The sequence below is a fragment of the Onychomys torridus genome, chromosome 1 (assembly GCF_903995425.1).
Source record: "Onychomys torridus chromosome 1, mOncTor1.1, whole genome shotgun sequence".
Lineage (NCBI taxonomy): Eukaryota > Metazoa > Chordata > Mammalia > Rodentia > Cricetidae > Onychomys > Onychomys torridus.
This window is the reverse complement of record NC_050443.1, coordinates 45,574,371-45,591,843: the sequence shown is the minus strand read 5'-3', so window position 1 is coordinate 45,591,843 and position 17,473 is coordinate 45,574,371.

The window sequence follows — 17,473 nt, the reverse complement described above, 5'->3', positions numbered from 1 at the left end:
GCGGTCCTTCCATACCCGTTGCTACCACGGCATCTCTAGTTCTGCCTCTCTCTACCCAGCGTACTGTTCCGCCCTCCTTCCCATCTCTCTATTGCACACAAAAACTTTTCATGCAAATACTTAATGCAACGAGTCATTGGTCTGGTCCAAGGTTTCTGGTTTCTGAAGCGCCATCAGTACTATGGACTATCACTGAGACTCATCTGGGATTTTCAGTTGTTGTCCAGAGTCAGGGTGGTCTTGCAGCTGGTCAGCGTGTCGGGGGCAGAGTCCGTGGGAGCTCCATGCTGCTACACACCTCCAGGCCCTCCACGCCCGCCTCCCTGACCCCTAACCCAGCACAGCTGCAGCAACAGCAACCCTGATTGGTGCCACTGGCCTAGTTGGTGGTGATGGGGCAAGGAGGGCCCGGTGGTACTCGGCAACAACATGCCCCTCTGTCCACCAAGGCTGTACCCCCATACCCATCGCTGTTGCCACGTCTCTAATTCTGTTTCTCTCGGCTGTGTGCGGTTTTGCTCTGCCATCTAAGATCCTTCTAGCTTTGTGAGTCTACCTTTAAAAAACATCTTCCCATAGGACCTGCCTTATTTTTTTTTAAAGTTGTTCTGGGGTGATCTGCAGCCTCGTCCTCCACCACCTTGTCTCGCCTTGAAGCCTCCATGGGTCCAAGCCTCTGTGGGTCTCTCAGGCTCCTTGGAGCAGCTCTGCGGCCCCAAGAGCGGCAATGGCCGCCACCATCTTGTCTTTCTATGCATTGCAGCTTTATTTCTACTTTTTATTTCTATTTTTGAGGCTAGCGTTGGACTCACTACCTAGCCGTGGATGACCCTGAACTCCTGATCCTCTAGCCATGGATGACCCTGAACTCCTGCCTCCACCTCCTGAGTCCAGGGATGATAAGCATGCACCATCATGTCCACTTTATTCTGTCCTTGGGATAGAGTCCAGGGCTCTGGGCAAGTTAAGAAGTTTCTACCGACTGAGCTACATCCCCAGCCCCACAAAGTCATTTCCGTATGAGTGTGAAATTCTATGAGATTTGAGCACTATGTCCAACTGTGTGACCTCTGCTGTGACCACCAGCACCCATTCCATCATGACACATTAACTATCACCCCTACACAGTTTCTCCGATTGGGATCATCTGTTCCAGCATGTCAAATGTCTTTGAATTCTGCTCCTTTCATGAAGCAGGAGGTGTCTGAATCCATTCATGCCGCTCTCCATCAGTTGCTTACACCCTCATAGTGCTGGGCAGCACTCCGACAGATTATAAATAGTACACAATTTGGTTATCAAATCACTAGCTAGTGGACATTTGGACTGTTTTCAGAACTGGGTGATCATGAATAAACTTAATTTGAATATCTACATACAGATTTGTGTGTGTTGTTATGTGTACATATGCATACATGTGTTTGCATGTGTGCAAATGAATGTAAATGTGCACGTGGAAGCCAGAACTCAATGATGGTGTCTTCCTCAGTTGCTCCCCAGTCTGTTTTTTTGACAGGGTCACTCACAGAACCTCCCAGAGCTCATTCACAAGGCAAGTGCAGCTGGCCAGCAAACCATAGGGGGTCCACTCTTTATACTTCCTCAGTGCTGGAATTACAGGTGCATGCCACCAGGCCTGGATTTCAGTGTAGGTGCTGAGGACCTGAATCCTTGATGTCATGGCTAATCTCCATACTCAACTTGACTGTGTCTAGAATCAACTAAAGCCCAAGCAGCTGGGCATGCCTGTGAGAGATAATTCAGGTGACCTACAGATGCAGAAATATTACTGTATTTACATGTAATAGTACATACTATTTTCTTTTTTTACAAAACTATTATTTAGTGTGTGTGTGTGTGTGTGTGTGTGTGTGTGTGTGTGTGTGTGTGTGTTGCTTACATGCATATCTGTGTACCCCTTGTGCTGGGGACCCACAGAGACCCAAAGAGGGCATCGGATCCCCTGGAACTGGAGTTACAGACAACCATGAGCTGTAAATGGGTGCTTGGGAACTAAACTCAGGTCTTTTGGAAGAGCAGCCAGTGCTCATAACCACTGGGCCATCTCTTCAGCCCTGAAGAATTATTCTATATCTACTTATTTTATCACTAACAAGAAGTCTGTCAGGACTTAGTTTAAGGTGCTCAGTGGTTTGGACCCCTGGTCATCTCTTGGTGGCAAATCCATGTTTTTCTCCTTTTTTGCATAGGGGATCCACAGATCCAAGCATCCACTTTCAGTGGCCTTGCCATATTATCAGTTGTTAACTCCCTCTGAAAAAACCACACCCCCATCATACCTCAAGAGATTGTTTCCAACTGGTGTCTTTTCCAGTACATGTAGTATCTGGTTTGAAGAGGTTCCAAAGGTCACGGTTTTTTTACAACCAAGTTTCTCCCTTGGAAGATAAGTATGGTGTGCTAAATCCTCCTTGATATGATAGTGTTGAGTTTGGTCTGCCCAAATAAGGGCAACTAGTAGCAGGCTTGCTTTAGTTTTGTGAGTCTCCCAGTTATTAATGCATGAGGTTATAGTCTGTGAGTTCTAGAATAGGCTACCCTAATGGCTCCTGGATTCAGACTCTCAGCCAGGGCCGTCCAAGGGTCTCAGAGAATGTACCCAATTTGAATTTTACAGTTACATCTACCTTTCTTGGAAGCTGGAGAGTGGGGCAATATAAGTTTTGATTAAATGATGACACCGTGCCAAGTTTCTTTATGATTTGCGCAAGTAAATGTGCACCTTCAACACAGGGGACCGTGGCGGATTGCCCTAGTGGGAGAAGCATTGTCCAAGTTTTTTGTTTTTTTTAAACCTGGCCATTGCAGTGGCTTTTCTGCCTGAGATGGCTTCACCGTTCAGAGAATTTACAAGCAACCCCTAGCGTTTGTTCGTAGTCTTATAACTTGGCCAAGTGGATAAATCCCACCTTTAAGTGGTAAGAGTCTGCTGGGATTCATCTTGCCTTCACGGTTTTACTTTCTGGGTCATGACACTACAGATGAAATATAAACCGTCCCCATCTCCAGCTTCCAGGAAGATGTCTCCTATAAGCTTATTCATTATGGAAGCGGAACTATCCATTCCAGTCAGCGTTTGTACCCATTTGTGGCACGACAGAGTAGCAGTCTCAGCTGCCTTAGGGAACAGGGTGGTAACTGCTCTTTGGAAGAGCAAAAATGCAACAGTCTGACTTCAGCTACTGTTGCTATTTTCTGCACGGTGACTAAACACTCAGAGACAGATTGCATGGAAAAGCCTGTGCATTTTTCTCATTTCTCTCATCTTAAGTAACACAAATAAGTCAGCTGCTGGTTTTGTCTAATGATCTGTCAATCCCTTCTGTATCATTGCCCCTACTCTATTTAACTTTTAATGCAGGGACATCTTTTGAAAGCATAGAATCTTCTTCTCCACTTTAAAACATTTAGGATAATTTTTAATCATAATAAAAAAGCTCCAAAGTGTCCGAGTGACACTCTTCGATACAGTAAAATCCAGCAAGAATATTATGTCAGTTTCTTATCTTTTTACTCTTTTCTTCAGTTAGGGTCTCATTATCTTTCCCAGGCTGACATTGACACCCTTGGCTAAAGTGATCCTCCCGCCTCAGCCTCCTGAGTAGCTGAGATTAGAGTTGTGTGCTGCTGATTCACCCAGTTCCACCAGCTCAGCATAAGCCCTCGAGCAGAGTGGTCATTCCTTAAACCATGTGCTACCTTCTTCATTAAATGGTGATTTTTATTTCACATGAGGCTTTCACCATATTCTACCAGTGCACTTAAGAACAGGTTGGATCTTCTCAAGGGTTTAGCCAGGAGAAGTGACCTCAGGGTGAGGGCTTACCCATTGAATAGCATTATATCCTCTTGAGAACATTGTCTCCTTCTCTGGTTGTTTATAAGAAATCATCATTATTTTGTTTGAATAAAAATCACCCAACCAACTGCAATATGGAAATGATTACAGACAACCATTAACCAATAGAAACTTCTGCAGAGATTGGCAACTTTTTAAATATATTAGCCACATATGCCTGCTAAAGTCTTTCCATCTCCTTAAACATTATGAGGTGTTTCAATAACTGTGCTTAATTATGAGGTGTGTGGTAGCTCCGTGCAACGATATTGCATGTACTGAGCAAACCAGGGTACATGGCTGCTTCTGAGACATTCTGTAGAAATGCATCTAGTTGTTCCAAACAAAGGGAAACAATAAGCAGTCTGTTTGAGAAGATGTAACAAAGGCTGAGGATGGCCCCTTAACAGCCAGCTGTGTCCTGCAAAGTGGAATTGGAGATGGAGTGTTATTAGAAGAGGATGCTATTGGAAGCCTGGGAACAGCTTTACAAATGGCTATTATGTCTTCCACACACCGATATTTTCTACATGTGTGATCCGATAGGGAACTCACTAGGGGAGTTGGCTCATGCAGTTACAGAGGCTTAGAATTCATGACAGGCCTGCAAGTGGGAGATGCTGTAATGAGTCATTGGCTTAGCCCGTATATGTGAGTTCAAGGGCCTGGAGACCAGTGCTGTAAGTCCCGGAGGCCAAAGGCAGGGAGTGACTCTGGGTTTGGATCAATGCCTTCTGCACTCTGGAGCTGGTTCAAAATAGGATGCTGATGTTAGATGCCAAATAGATCGACATTCTGGAGGCATTTTCCTTCCAGAACAGACTTCTCTTTTCAGACTACCAAAGTCACCTGGCCCAAAGGACACAAGATCAACACCAGAAGCCGATGTTTTAGGTAAACCTTCTTGCTCCAGCAGAGGCAGCCTCCTCCCGATTTCACAGGGAAAGAGTCAATCTGTGGGGCTGGAGAGATGGCTTAGCAGTTAAGAGCACTGGCTGCTCTTCCAGAGGACCTGAGTTCAATTCCCAGCACCCACGTGGTGGCTCACGACCATCTATAGTGCAATCTGATGCCCTCTTCTGGCATAAAGGTGTACATGCAGGTATTGCACTCATCTACATAAAATAAATAAATCTTTGAAAAATAAAAAGAGTGAATCTGCAGTCAAGGCCCATAGCGGCACCAGTGAAGCAGGTGCTCCTTTCCTCTTAAATTTATTTATTTGTTTACTTTTCTTAGGGTGTGTATGTGATTGTGTAAGGTTATCTACACAAGACTTGCACAATGTGTGCCAAGATGCATGTGTGGAGATATGGGAATAATTTTTTTGGGAGTCAGCTCTCCCCTTCTACCATGTGGGTCCCAGGAATCCAACTCAAGTCAGCAGACATATCAGCATGTACCTTTCCTGGTACAGCCATATTGCTGTGCCTAAGCTCGTCTATGTTGTGGGCTCACCTTCTCAAAAGGAGCTGGCCTTTGTCAAATGATCCAGGAGGGTGACCAGATTCATCAGGGGCTGTGCTGTATGCCGGGGTCACATTGTGGAAGGCCTGCTTTTTTTTTTTTCCTGAACATTCCATGTGGTGTGCTCGACTCCAACCTTCCGGAACAGCCTCTTCCATGTTATGGCTTTGCAGGATAATGGGTAAATATGGCACAGGCCTGGACACTTTGGTGTCATGCAGGGGCCACACACCCTGCTCCGTGGCACAAAACTCCTGAGCAATGCCGTAAAGGAGGCAGTGCCCAGGCTCACAGACCCTATGTTAGCCAACTCTTTGTCATGTGATAAAATTCCTGACATAGACAACTTATGAAGAGGAAAGGTCTCCTTGGCTCACAGTTGTGGTGGCTCCAGGGGGTGGGCAGTTGGATTTGATCCATGCTAAGGAGCACACCATGGTAGGACGCGGGGTGGTAGAAGAAGTTGATGGTAGAGGAAGCTTCTCACCTTGCTATAACTTGCAAGCTAATATAGAGACAGAAAAGGCCTGGTTCCTGGTGTCTCATTTAAGTGCACATCCCCAGTAACCTAACTTCCTTCCATTAGGACTTACCTATTAGGAGTACCATCATGGTCCAGTAGTGCCGCAGGCCCACAGCTGAGCATTTCACACATAGGCCTTCTCAGGCAACATTCAAGAGTTAGAGTGTCTAAGAACTGTAGGTGACCTAAATAGGGAAGAAGTGGGCAGGGCCAGCTGCAAATTGCAGGTGCCGCCTGAAGTAGTGAGAGGGCCCTGTCTAGGGAGGGTCCTTGTCTGAGAGCAAGGAGGGAACAGAGGTCTGCCCCACTAGTAGATCCAAGGCCTGCACAAGATCTGGGTAGCTATTTCTTTTTAACATGCTGGGCAAGGATGGGCTGTCATGCTGCCTTGCAAACCCACTAAGCAAACCCACCAATCCTCTGTGCCACCCCTCAAGTCTTCTCTCTTTCCTTGTGAACATTTGCACCTAGTGCATTTGAAGGGGCATCTAAAGACCTCACCCTTGGGGCCTCCTCACCCACAGCACCAGAAGTCAGGAGTGGGAAGTACCAACCCTACAACCAGTGGAGTCCAGGAGGATGGGGCACTGAGCCCACCACAAAACCCTCACCCATTTGCCAAACCTTATGTGCATATGGATATTAAAATACCTACCTTCTGCAATATCTGATTGCAAAACCATGCACAAGCTTACTGAGGCTGAGCTTTTCTCCCCCCACTCATCTATTTTTGGTCTTTGCTTTTCCTGCTTTGATTGAGTGTTGTATAAAACACCGCTTACTCCCATCCCAATTTTATAATAAATACATTTAAGTATCCCCATCTCCCAAAATCAAATGCAGTTTCTATATTACTACATATAAGTTGGCTTGCTGATTTGGCATAAAAATACATATTCTGGAGGCAGGGTTATAGCTCCATGGCGGAGCATGGGCTTAGTATAGTTGAGGCCCTGAGTTCAATCCTTAGCACCAAAAAATAATTTCAAATCTTATGAATCTCTACTGAGACACAGATGAAGATAGTTCAAACATTGAAATCAACGCTTCTCCTCCCTCAAGCTTCAAAGCCCTTGGGAAGCTGGTGTGCATGCCCTCTTGCCCCAGAGAAAGTTGACTCTTGGGGTCCCTACCTCTTCACAGAATCCTGGGGATCCCAGCAGACAGTCTCCTGGAGAACTTACTCATAGGGAATGTTTGAACTGAACTATCTAACAAAAAGCTCAGCAACCAGAATTCATTCCAACAGCCTGAAGGAGTAGTGAGGAATATCCATTCCCAACATTTGCACACCAGGCCAGATGTAGGAAGTCACATGTTCTTGCAGCTTCTCTTGGGATGGCCCTGATTGGATGGAGCATGGCTAGTCTATGTCATCGCTTACACCCCCTCAAGGCCAGACTTCTGGACAGGTAGCAAAGAAGGAACCTGAAGTAGGAACAGCAGGTGGAGGTGGTCCATGAAGGACCCAGGCCAAGTGACAAGACTTGCCAATGGCCTTCTCAGGCCATTGTTGGAGTCTGCCACCAAGGCAGTGTCCGCTGGGAGCTGAAGACAGAGCCTGACGTACAATGTACCAGGTTCGTGCCTGGATTTTCTTCCCTGCTACTAAACGGGGAGGGGCAGAGGGCTCCAAGACCTTTAAAGACAAGGGCAGGCATAGCACAGCTGTGGTAGCATTAACACAGGGCGACCGGAAAAGCAGTAAAGTTAAACTGTCAGCATTGCTACTGACAACTGGGGAACGCCCAAATACTCACATTTAGGGGATTATGGGAAATGGTGCATGGATTTAAAGGAAAGCACTGTCCGCTCACCCCGTGCTCCCTCCCCACCCCTCTCTACCACGGTGGAAAGACTTGACTCCTGGGTCTGTTCCTCTGTGACAGTGGGACATTGCTTTGTGGCAGGCTGTCTGGCTGACAGCAAGCGCTCGAGGGCTTCTGTGTTGGTGTCATTTGTCATACTTAAGTGTGGGTGGAGCAGACTTCCATGTGAGGTGATGGTTCTTGCTGAGGGGCTTGTGTCAGGGACAACCCACACTTCTCATTTCAGTATCAGAACAGTTAGGAACAAAGCAGACAAACGTTCTTTCTAAAGGCTATGATAGACGCACAGGCTTTCTTACCCTGAAAGTTTGTGATACACTTTCAGCTAAATTTAAAAAAAAAAATTAAATTAAAAAAAATGTTTAACCTGAATTTTCACCACATTTTACTATGAAACATTTACATGTGGGAAAATTAAACAAAAAGCTGAGGAATTTTCTAGACCCAAAGCAACAGAAGATGGACATCTAGCTGGAAAAAGCAGCCAGGCTCTCAAGTGTAGGCAAGCATGTCCAGATGCATGCCTCCTAGCTCCGTTTTGTTTCTACAACTAAAATCCATGGAAGTATTTCAGTAGGTGACCAAATGGGGACTCAATGGGGGGTGGTGGTGAGGGGGCAAAAAGGAAGTCTGGCTGGAGAGCTCTGGGCCGGGAGCTGATGCTATGAGTTCCTTGAGGGCTGTCTTCCGTGTCTGTGTTCGGAAGAAGTTGCAATCCAGACACACACAACACAAGCAAGGCTGGATCTGGGGACCATAACACTCTGATGGAGATACCTCCAGCATCCCAGAAACTCAGCGCCTTTGTAATATCTGCTGCTGGAGTGGGGAAGGGTGTTATCTAGTGTTGGCAGGTGGTCTCTGTAGTGGGGCCGTCTCAGGCTGCAGAATCTTGGACAAGGAAGCTGTGGTTGATGCCTTCTGCACACACTGTCAACATATTTATTATTCTGGCTAAGGGAAGGCTTTGCCATTCTCATGGGCCTTCATGGTTCTCAACCTTCCTAATCCTGCGGCCTTTTATTATGGTTCCTCATGTTTTGACCCCCCCAATCATAACACTACTTCCATTGCTACTTCATAACTGTAATTTTGCTACTGTTATGAATCATAATATAAATATCCGATATGTAGAAGATCTGATATGCAATCCTGTGAAATGGTCTTTTGACCCCCAAGGGGGTCTTGACCCACAGGCTGAGAACTGCTGGTCTAAGGCATTGCCACCAGGGACAAGACTGTAATCATGTCAATGATGCATAGATGCACACTCACTAAAGACTTCATCCATTCTCCACACAGGCCTACCTGAACACTCAGATAAGCAACGCTATAAGAAAGCTTCCTTCTAGCAGGACTGGGGAATGGGCAGCTCACCAGACAGAAGGCTTTTTCCTCAAGCCCCCTTAATTCCCAGCTGAACACACTAAGCTATCTGGCCACCACAGCTTCAGGAAAATCTGAACCTCTGTTCAGTCTAAACTCCCGACCCCACCCAGCAGGAGCAGGCAGCCCAGAGGTGCATTTTTTCTTTTGTTAGAAGACCAAGTGAAGGCCAGATAGGAGTGTGTTCCCACTCTCACCTGCCAGCCTCTTGTGACCCATGGCTGTTCTCGGTTTGTCCTCTGGGGCATCTACCCCCATTCTCAGTCATAAAGCAGGAAGAGGGTCTTAGAGAGTCAGGACCTGGAGGAAGGCAACCTTCAGAGCCACACGGAGTGGGGAGCAGCAACTGGCTAGACTCAAAAATGCCAAGAGGTTTGAAGGGCTCCAGCAGTCCCTAACATGGCACTGATGGGTCCTGCCCTTCTCTTCTTTCTTGTGCTAAATCTCCAAGGTCTGGCTCCTTATTTGGCCACCTCCTCATGCCTGACTCATTCCTGAGGCTGACCACCAAGGTCCAGCCATCAAAATTAGGATTTACCAATTCATCCTAGCATGGACTTCCCCGTTTTCTCCTTAAAACCATGACTGTACAGCCACCTGCTGCTGTCTTTGCTCTGTTCAAAGGCAGCCTCCTGCTTGTCCCTCTGGGGTAATAAAATCTCCTTTGTGCTGAGAATTTGGTGTCTGGGTGTTTTTTGTGCCAACTCTGAGGCCCCTTCAAGTTTTAATTAGTGCTGCAAGGTATTCACATATACACACAGGCTCACTCCACCATCAGAGTTTAGAGGAGCCTGTGGGGGGCACACACACAAGCCAGATCTAAGCATCGCTGCAAAAGATCTGAGCAAAAGTACACTGACATCTGCCTCCTCCCTCCAAACAGAGAGCCAGGCACCCAAGGTCATCACACAACAGCCCAAAGACCTAAGACACCATCAAAGGCCGCTTGTGTAGTTTTCCAACCTCTGATGTGCTACTCTTTAACATTCAGGGGCAATAAGTCAATATTCCCAGAATTTTCAAATGATGGTATTTAACACATACTTCAACCAATCTTCACATTCTGTAACTTTAATAGTTAAATTATTTTTAAAGAATGATAGACATTATGTTTAGCAGTACTTACAAGAGCAACATTCTACAGAATACTCCATGAAAATACAATGGAAAATCCAGGTTTCCCAGTCAGGTCACAGGCTCTCCTGGACTCACGCGTGGACTCTGCCCCTTTAAGGACTCATTGCACTCTTAGCTTGAGACAGATCTCAGAGGACTGACACAAATATCTACGTATGGGAACTCATTTGTTGCCTCCCAAAAGCAAGTAGCAAGGGGACCTAGTGGGAGTGCGGGAAGCTGTCTTGAGGTAAGCCTGTTAGGATCCTGTCAGCTTTCCATTGCTGTGACAAGCTACCGGAGGCAAGCAACTTAACAGGAAGGAAGGTTCATAGTTCTGGAAGCTTCTGTCCTCAGTCATGTGGCCTCATCACTTTGGGCTATGGCAAAGCAGGACATGACAGGGAGCTGCTCACCACAGTGAGAGAGTGGAGAGAAACAGGAAGAGGGTCGTAGTCCCAACATCCTCTTCAACAGGATGCTCTCAATGACTTATCTCAGTCAGATCGTGTGTTCTTATGTCTCTACCATTTACCAGTAGCCCTGTCAGCTGGGAAGCAGGTCTTCAACACAAGAATTCGTGGCAGCAGGGATGTGTGTATGTGTGTGTGTGTGTGTGTGTGTGTGTGTGTGTGTGTGTGTGTGTTTGGCATCTAAGGTGCAAACCATAGCAAGTTCTAACCTTGGTTCATCTTAACTGGAGTTTTCATGTGTAGCTAATGGAAACGTAAAAACGGTACCCCCCACTCTGCAAACTGGGTTGACAGCTAGCTGTCTTTAATAACCAAGCATGCTCTGTCTAGACCCTTGTATGTGAAGTCCCACAGCAGTTTTATTTATAATACCCAAAAAGTGCCATCAACCTGAATGTTCTTCAAAGAGCAAGAAGGTGAATAAATTCTGGAATATCCACAAAGGACACTTTGCTGGGTAATAAAAGGAATGAGCCAGCCGCATATGCAACAGCTTGAGTTGATCTTAGAGACTTTAGGCTTAAGGAGAACAGCCTGCCTGAGAAGGTTCTGGGTGAGTTCACCAACAATGTCCTCAGAGATGGAGAACAGGCTACACATTTCCAGGGGACAGGATAGGTGTGCGGGGATAGGTGAGATGATGGAGTGGGGCTATGAAGTTCTTCGGGGGTGATGGAAGGTGTCACCATAGCATGTGCCTGAGATAGTCTACTCAGAGAAGCTTATTTTGGGTCACAGCTTTGAGGGTTCCAGCTCACAACTGAGCCACTTGTTTGGGGACGAATCATCAAGGGGGGAGCAGGTCATGAAGCAAAAGTGTTCCTTCTTGGCTGGGAAGCAAAGTGAGGGTGGACATGGTGGGGGTCGCGTCCCTGCGACCTAAAGACTGATCACCAGACCTGCTTCTTAACACTGTTACTGCCTCCCAACTGTGCCACCCGGACACCAAGCCTTGGCCACACTGTGTTTTTCCTTGTCTTTACTCCTCTCCCACCCTCCACATTAAACAGTATTTTTAGTTTAACTGACTGGAGTTTTAAAATATGCTTAGATTCCCCACCCCCTTCTAACATTTATCCAGATTTCTGAACTTTTTCAATACCGGGCAGTATTTTTTTTCCCTTTTCTTCCTTTAAAGATTTTAATCTCTTGCTTTCTTCTTCTCTGTGACTTTCTTCCCCACGCCTCTTCTTTATTTTTTTCATCTATCAAGCCTTACTTTCCCTCTCCCTCACCCCCACTTTGCTTATTGCCTTAGTCAGGGTTTCTATTGCTGTGAAGAAACACCATGACCATGGCAACTCTTACAAAGGAAAACATTGAATTGGCACTGGCTTACAGTTTCAGAGTTTTATCCCATTATCATCATGGCAGGAAGCAAGGCAGCATGCAGGCAGACATGGTGCTGGAGAAGGAGCTGAGAGTTCTACATCTTGATCGGCAGGAAACAGGAAGTGAACTGTCTACCACACTGGTTAGCCTATAGGAGCCCCCAGAACCCGCCCCCACACTGACACACTTCCTCCAACAAGGCCACACCTCCTAATGGTGCCGTGCCCTGTAGGCCAAACATTCAAAGGCATGAGTCCATGGGGGTCACGCCCATTCAAATCACCTCACTTACCTTCTTTCTTATCTCATTCATTTTCTGTTCTCACATTTACCCTAAGTTTTGTAGCTACATAGCACATCCTACAGCAGTTTGGGCGTTTTCAGTCCTATGATGGTTGGGGATCGATTAATGGGCTGGAATAGCTTCAACTGTGTTGCTGTATCTTGAAAGGTGCGATACCATCTGCTATAGTGGGCTGTTTCCTCCTTGCTAAGTGGTACTAGGGACTGTGCCTTCAAGGCTACGCTTCTCAATAGGAAGACTGGTGCTCCACTCCAAATCTGGAAGAGATGTCCTAACTGACAGATGCACACATTGCAACCCAGAAAAGCAGAAACATGACTCCAAAAGATCCCCATGGCTTCTCAACGACTGAACTCAACAATACTGAAATAAGCAGTATGTCTGATGAAGTGTTGTGGTGAAAGTGATGGATGACCTAAAGGAAGTTACAGACAGGCATATCGATTCAGTTCAGGCCCTAGAGACAAACGCCGGCAACCCAGAGGGAGAAGTCAGCAGGGTGAATAAGAAAATCAGCAGTAATAAGGACAAAAGAGGCAGCAGCGTGAAAGAAGGTGTCGACTAGGAAATTCTGATTTGAAAAAGAGAATGCAGGAAATGGCAACCTCACTGAATCACAGAAAAACACAGTGAAAAAGAAACCCACAGAAAAACAAGGACTTGATGGAGAAGAAAGACACAGGAGGGTGGAGGAGAAGGCCGAAGGGAAGCTGCATTCAGACTTCAATAAGGAGGAAAGGGGACTGAGCGTGACTACGGCATCTAAACACCCGGGACACAGTCAAGAGACCAAATGTGAGAGTCCCAACAGGGAAGGGACGAGGACAGGCACTAAAGACAGAAAACACACACCCACACTTCAGTGAGGATATTGCAGAAACATTCTCAAATCTAGAGAAATAGGCATTCAGACACAAGGAGGCATCAGCACCTCAAATAGACAGGACCAGGGGAGAATACCCCCATGATGAAGATGTCAAAAATGCAAAGCAAAGAACCAACATTAAAAGCTTCATGGGAGAATGCCAATTCATCTACAAAGGCAGAAACATCAGCATAGCATCGGCCACCCTCAAGGTCAGAACACCATGGAAACCAGAGGAGCACCATCCGGCCCCTATGAGTCAGGCTTTCTGTTGGCCTGGAGCTCACCACATAGGCTAGGCTGGTGGTCAGTGAGGTCCAGGGATCTGCTTGACTCTGTCTCCCCAGCACTGGGACTGTAAGTGTGCATCACCATGCCCAGCATTTTTATGCGGGTTCTGAGGATCGAACTCAGGTCCTCCTGCTGGTAAGGTAAACACTTTACTGACTGAGTCCTCTCTCCCTGCCAGCCTGGGAAGGAAGAGATCTTAAAGGGGGTAGGAAACAGGAAGGGGTGTGTACAATAAGAAAACAGAGAGGAGGCTAACAGGGAGGGACCCAGCTGTGGGGAGGAGGCGCAGCAGAGGATGGCAGAGGGGATCAAACGAAAACAAAGCAGAGCAACACACACACGTGAAGATGATGGAGCTTTGTATGTGAAAGCATCAAAAAAGAATTACGGGCATTTTCAGACAGCCTTCCAGGAGCTGGCATTCCCTCGAGTTCTGCATTTGTTGTTAATGGTGTTATCTCAGCCAGGGAACTCCGTTGCCTAGTGGTGGGGTTTTCAGCCTGTATGGCTAGACAAGCTACACCCTGTCATCTCCTCTGTTCAGTGCCCATGTGACTTTACAGATCCCATCTTTGGTGTCTCTCAGCCTCAGCTCTCCAGCTGTAACACAGGGAACCACAGTCTAAAGCCCCTTCGCTTCGTCAGTGGGAAGCAAATTTGTTCACAGCGAACCATTTCATCCTGCCGACGTCAGCGTCCTGGAGCATGGGCTCCACCACCTCACATGGGAATCCTCACTCAAACCCACTCAGGACATGGATGGTAGACCTTTCCTTGCTGAGATGTTGAGTGTACAAAGAAGCTTTCTCAGGGAAGACACCATAGCATTGCTTGTGAACGCTGATATGTTTTTAATGCTTCAGAAATGGATCCTTCCCTCTTCTCAAGTTCCTTGTTCAACTCACTTAAAAGCAAAGTGAAACTCAGCAATAGAAATAAAATTCAGGAGTCGGGCATGGCAACACACGCCTTTAATCCCAGCACTCGGGAGGCAGAGGCAGGTGGAGCTCTGTGAGTTTGAGGCCAGCCTAGTCTTCAAAGAGAGTTCCAGGACAGCCAGAGCTGTTTCACAGAGAAACCCTGTCTCAGGAGAAAAAAAATTACAATTCAGTTGCTTCAAGAGAATCTCCAACATTGTCAGGAAGCTATGGATGGTGGTATTTAGGATGGGAATGTTCACAGGCTATCAACCAGCTGTTCAATGGAAGCGTCTAGACTCCAGTTCAGGGATGTTTTCCCTGGAACGTAACAAGTCCCAGCCTCACACTTTTCTCCCCCATTGGGAAGGACAAGTTCATCTCCATCAACATCTTGTCAGCCTCTAGTGATCACTTGGCAGAACTATGTCAGGAAATGTATGTCTCTCTCTCTCTCTGTGTGTATCTCTGTGTCTCTCTCTGTCTCTGTATCTCTGTGTCTCTCTATCTCTCTGCTCTGTATCTCTGTGTCTCTCTCTGATACACACTCATACAAGCAACCAATAAATCACTAGGTTAACATTTTGTGAAGCAAATTTAACAGCTCCTGTAAAACCCTTTAAAGAGGTGGTGTATGAACATCTGTGTCTCCCAGAGTAGGGGTATTGATGGGAGACTGTAGAACCCAGGTATAGAGATGAGTCTCCCAACACCCACCAGTCCTGTTGACCCCTCACAGCCTTGTTTATGGTGTCAAAAGCCCCATCTTCACACACTACAAGCTTGCTTCTGCTACATCTTAGCAAAAAGAGGTCTGCCCTCAGGGTTAGATGTTGCCAGTCTGTCAAAGGCATGCCACAGCAAAGAGCTTTTGTGACGGACAAGGGGCTGCTCAGCTTGAAAGGCTTTATTCCAAAATGAGGGCTACACATCAAAAGTGACCTGCTCTGAGGTTTGCAAGGCTGCTGTGTATTCCTATTGTTGGAGGTGCATTGTCCAGCACTGACGCTCATGTAATCCTGCTACAGAGGAGCCCCTGGGGCCCAGGTCACCCGAACTGATATGTGAATCATAGTGAGAGTCAGCTCTCTGAGCACCCATTCTTCAGGTATCTAGGCCATCAACAAATGTGCTATTGAACAGTATTTGTGCCTCTTAGAAAGAATATTTTCAGACTGCAACTCTGAGGCCAGAAAACATCAGCTAAGAACCAGATGTGCATTCTCCCCTCTGAGTCTCATACACCAGCTGATCAGACTGCATGGGATTCCAGTACAGTTGGAAACTTACAAAGCATTCTTGCAGCAGAGTTTCACATGTGTAATTCAACATGGGAAGAAGCTTATGACCACTAAGTACTTGCAGAATAAGTAGCACAAATATCAGAAGTCAAAGATAAGATCAGAAAACAAAGGGAAAGCCATGTCACCCGTCTTCTTAAGGAGAAGGAAGACCATGGATACACAGAAGATTTGGCATCTGATCAAGAATTGCATGGCATAGCAAAATAAGGACAGACTCTTTTATACATATTTTGGGAATTTTCCCAGATAAAATCAGAGAACAGAAGCTCAGGGAAATAGGTGTAGCCGTGGGGGATAAAATATACCTGCAGAAATAGCCAGCTAGCTTAAAGGAAAAGGCTAAGCTAAGAACACCCTTGGTAGTTGCTCAAAGACGTTTTTCCCAAATGATGAGACTTCTGTGCTAGAGAAAAGTGAGGATAGGATGAGTTATCTTTTCATTCAACTAAGATTAATGAACAATAGGGCATGTAGGGGGAGCAGGGAATTCCAAGGAACTCTGAGACATGGCCTGAGTTGACCTGAACACATGGTTTAGATTTCAAATTCCAGTATATGTGTTGATAGCTTGGTTTCCAGATCAACAATGTTCAGATTTGGGGCTTTGAAGACATGTGGATCACATGGGGGTTCTAACCTCATCAGCGGAGTCTCCAGTTATGGCTTTGTAGCTTCCAGGGCTTTTAGGAGTTGGACAAAACTTTACCAGATGAGACTTAGTAGAAAGGTTAGGTTATTGGTGGATGAACTTGGAGGAGCTATTTTGCTCCACCTCACACTGTCATCTTCCTATTTCTGCTCCACAGCCACCATGAGATGAGTAATTGTGCTCCAGGATATGCTCCTGCTATGGTGCCCTGCCTCTCCACAGACTTCCAAACAATAGTGACAAGAGACTTTGGCCTGGAACCGTAAGACAAGCAAACCATCATTCTTTCTTTTTAGTTGATTTCTCTCAAGCATTTTATCACAGTGACACAAAAATGACTGGTACTCCATGTAACGATATCAGAAAATAACCAGGATGTGGACAGAGACCTGAATACCTAGCATACTAGGATGCTGGCAATGTATTCAGAAACTGCAAAGAGGCTGGAAAGGCAGAGGGTTAAGATTGGGAATTGCCGGGCAGTGGTGGCGCACGCCTGTAATCCCAGCACTCGGGAGGCAGAGCCAGGTGGATCCCTGTGAGTTCGAGGCCAGCCTGGTCTACAAAGTGAGTTCCAGGAAAGGCACAAAGCTACACAGAGAAACCCTGTCTCGAAAAACCAAAAAAAAAAAAAAAAAAAAAGATTGGGTATGGTGGTTTAAATGAGAAATGGTACCCATAGACTCAGGCATTTGAGTACTTGTTCCCGGGCTGGTGGCACTGGTTGGGAAGTGCAGCTTTTCTGGTTGGGTGGTGCAGCTTTCCTGGGGGTGGGCTTTGAGAATATATAGCCTTACCCTACTTCCAGTTCACTTTCTTTGCTTCGTGCTTGTGGTGATCCATCAGCTTTCTCCTCCTGTTGACATGCCTCCCAACCATGGTGGACTCTTAACCCATGGAAACCATAAATCAAAGTAAACCCTCTCTTCTTTAAGTTGCATTAGTCATGATATTTTACTACAGCAACAGAAAAGTAATGAATGTGGAAAAGGTAGAGAGAGTGGACTTTTGCTGTGAAGCACCCAACTGCTGTGGAACAATCTTTGTACTCTGTAAATATATATTGCTCTCATTTTTAATAAAAAGCTGATTGACCAATAGCTGGGCATGAAGAGATTGAGCAAGACAGTTTGGGACAGAGAGAATGCTGGGATGAAG